The sequence below is a fragment of the Etheostoma spectabile genome, unplaced genomic scaffold (genome assembly GCF_008692095.1).
Source record: "Etheostoma spectabile isolate EspeVRDwgs_2016 unplaced genomic scaffold, UIUC_Espe_1.0 scaffold00019182, whole genome shotgun sequence".
Taxonomy (NCBI): Eukaryota; Metazoa; Chordata; class Actinopteri; order Perciformes; family Percidae; genus Etheostoma; species Etheostoma spectabile.
Window position 1 is genome coordinate 14,048 of NW_022604727.1, and position 4,109 is coordinate 18,156.

Here is a 4,109-nt window from a genome sequence, read left to right on the forward strand (position 1 = left end):
GACTCCGGCTCTGGGAGACCTTTCCGGCGATGTCTGGGTCAAGAACGTACGACCTAAAATGACTGAGATAGCATCTTTGACCTTTCCTGGAATAATCCCCTAACAGGCGTCAAGTTTTCATGGGCCGATGTTTTGTGGTCAGACCAGAGCCGGACCCTTAAAAAAAGTGACTATGGACTTGGTTCTGACATATGTTATAAAGCTCCCCGAGGGCTGTCGGGAACAATTGGGCCCTTGTTCCTAGCCCCTTGCATTCCTGTGTTATTGCCCTTTATATTTTAGGGTCAAAAGGTCACAAATTCCAAATTTAGGCCTAGTCCTAAATAGAGTCTTTTTGGCTGGTATTCGGCCGTTTGACAAGCTACAGACTTGAAACTTGCGGTGAATCAACCTGGTATCCCCCGTATGACTTGTCTATTTTTTTGACCCTGTGGCCCCAAAGGAAGGGCCCCAAAAGGACTGAAAAAGTCATTTCTGAGGCCTGCTGTAGATAGTCCAGAATCTGGAATTCAATAGATTGTATTTTGGAATGACTTTAGGACCCCATTATTTTTCAACCCTTTGACTTAGAGAGACCTGCTCCAATGCAATCTGCTCAGGTTGTCGGGCCCTTTCCGATGATGCCTCGTTTGTCACTTTATGACGCACCCTTCAAAAGTTGCTAATTTGCCCCTCCCCCACCCTGTTCTCTCCGTCTCATGAGCAGGCTATAGACCTGGTTCTGACATATGTTATAAAGCTCCCTGAGGGCTGTTGGGAACACTTGGCCCCTTGTCCCTAGCCCCTTGCATTCCTGTGTTATCGTCCTTTACATTTTTTAAGGGTCAAAAGGTCACAAATTCCAAATTTAGGCCTAGTCCTAAATAGAGTCTTTTTGGCTGGTATTCGGCTGTTTGACAAGCTAGAGACTTGAAACTTGCGGTGAATCAACCTGGTATCCCCGTATGACTTGTCTATTTTTTTGACCCTGTGGCCCCAAAGGAAGGGCCCCAAAAGGACTGAAAAATTCATTTTTGAGGCCTGCTGAAGACAGTCCAGAATCTGGAATTCAATAGATTGTATTTTGGAATGACTTTAGGACCCCATTATTTTTTAACCCTTTGACTTAGAGAGACCCGCATGCCACCTATGCGATCGGCTGACTGAGCACTACGAGACAATCCCGAGGCTATCCCGATAACACCTTGCGTTGCGGAGTTTGCCCCAGAAGGTGTCCACCTGCAGGGGGGAGACATATGTGATAGACCTTTTTGAATGCTTTCCATTGGTGCCTGTCCCACATCGCTGAGTGCTTCGGTCGGTGACTTACAACCCTTAAAAGGGTAAAAAATGTCACCCTTTAACGCCACCTAGCTCTTCACTGCAACATAGTAGAGCTTTGTTTCCAAGACGGCTGACTCCGGCTCTGGGAGACCTTTCCGGCGATGTCTGGTTCAAGAACGTACGACCTAAAATGACTGAGATGGCATCTTTGACCTTTCCTGGAATAATCCCCTAACAGGCGTCAAGTTTTCATGGGCCGATGTTTTGTGGTCAGACCAGAGCCGGACCCTTAAAAAAAGTGACTATGGACCTGGTTCTGACATATGTTATAAAGCTCCCCGAGGGCTGTCGGGACCAATTGGGCCCTTGTCCCTAGCCCCTTGCATTCCTGTGTTATTGCCCTTTATATTTCAGGGTCAAAAGGTCACAAATTCCAAATTTAGGCCTAGTCCTAAATAGAGTCTTTTTGGCTGGTATTCGGCCGTTTGACAAGCTAGAGACTTGAAACTCGCGGTGAATCAACCTGGTATCCCCCGTAAAACTTGTCTATTTTTCTGACCCTGTGGCCCCAAAGGAAGGGCCCCAAAAGGACTGAAAAAGTCATTTATGAGGCCTGCTGAAGACAGTCCAGAATCTGGAATTCAATAGATTGCATTTTGGAATGACTTTAGGACCCCTTTATTTTTTAACCCTTTGACTTAGAGAGACCTGCTCCAAAGCAATTTGCTCAGGTTGTCGGGCCCTTTCCGACGATGCCTCGACTGTCGCTCTACGACGCACCCTTCAAAAGTTGCTAATTTGCCCCTCCCCCACCCTGTTCTCTCCCTCTCATCAGCAGCTCATTTTGCCTTTTTCAGCTCTGCAGTCAATTTTAATGAAATTTTCAAAAGTGAGCTAGCCATCTCTGCATCACATATGTTGTTAGGCTAAAGGATTTGTGCACATGACCAGATTTGGATGGACCTAACCCTAACCCAAGCCTAACTATGACGTCATCAATCACTTCCACATTATCATTCCTGATTCCAAATTCTGTCCTATTCCCATTGCAACTTCTCTTGACTTTAGCACACATTTCTCAGCAACGATGCGACGTAGCCAGCTCATTTCAAGACAGCTATGTTCAGGAAGTGGAGAGCTACGAGAAGTTGTGTGTTTTGCCGTGCTCGAGCAAACTTTGGTCCCATAGATGGCAGTAGCTGTACGGCGCTGACATATGATTGACAGCGTCTCGAGGCGATTCTGAAAACGTCTCTCTTTTGATGTGCGACTGAGGGAAAAAAAGATCATCCCCTAACCCCCCCCCACCCTGCTCTGTACCTCCCATGACTTAGGACCTCTTCTGGCTGAATGCCGGGGTCGCACTGGTAATTCCTGTCAATTTTGACACTTACAACACAAAAGGAAGTTATAAAACACTTAATTTAAATATCTGCTGAATATTTGAGTTTTTAACATGATAATACATTAAAACCTGGAATTAGGGTACTTTTTATTTAAAATATGGAATCTGTGGACATAGGACCTCTTCTGGCTGAACGCCGGGGTCGCACTGGTAATTCCTGTCAATTTTGACACTTACAACAGATAGGAAGTTATAAAACACTTAATTCAAACATCTGTTGAATATTTGAGTTTTTAGCATGAAATACATTAAAATCTGGAATTAGAGTACTTTTAATTTAAAATATGGAATCTGTGTAAAATACTGTCCCCGGTGGTCATTTTATGGAATTGTAGACAAGAATCTGGAATTTTATGTTTTGCTACCATCTAGGGGCGACTTGAGAATTGCATCCAGAATTCCAACTTTTGATTTTCAAAATCTGGAATGTGGAATCTGGAATTTCCAGATTCTTGTTTAGTAGATTGAAATCTGGGTTGGAATGTTGGAATTCAGCTTTTTCAATTCATTGTCTATACGAAAACCCTAACCCTAACCCTAACCCTAACCCTAACCCTAACCCCTAACCCTAACCCTAACCCTAACCCTAACCCTAACCCTAACCCTAACCCCCTAACCCTAACCCTAACCTAACCCTAACCCTAACCCCAACCCTAACCCCACCCCAACCCCAACCCTAACCCTAACCCTAACCCCAACCCTAACCCTAACCCCACCCCAACCCTAACCCTAACCCTAACCCTAACCCTAACCCTAACCCCTAAACCCTAACCCTAACCCTAACCATGACATGTCTAAACACTCAGGGGGACGCCCTGAGCACCGGGAACACACTCCCAACGTAATACAATCGTCCTAGTCAAAGTAAGACAAAATGAAAAAAAACAATGTCACGAAAGTAGGCCATGTTGGGTGTCTAGGAATCTGGCTTGAGGAGAGGATTACAAAGAACCAATTTTGAGCTGGCTGCGACCTTCCTACGAGGACTTATGAACTTCTTTTCGTCAAATTTTGACAATTTTTTCATATCTCGAGAACCGTAAGTCGTAGAGACAAGCGGACACTTCTGGCGTGTTCAGAGACCCCCAAAATGGGGAGGCGGAGCTTGGTTTCATCCCTCTATCTCCTTTCGTTTTTTGTCTATTAAATTATTTTCGTCAAGACGTGGTGTTTACCCCCTATCCTAACCCTAACCCTAACCCTAACCCTAACCCTAACCCTAACCCTAACCCTAACCCTAACCCTAACCCTAACCCTAACCCTACCCCTAACCCTAACCCCCCTGACCCTAACCCCTAACCCTAACCCCTGACCCTAACCCTCCGACCCTAACCCCTGACCCTAACCCCTAACCCTAACCCCCCTAACCCTAACCCCCTGACCCTAACCCCTGACCCTAACCCCTGACCCTAACCCCTGACCCTAACCCCTGACCCTAACC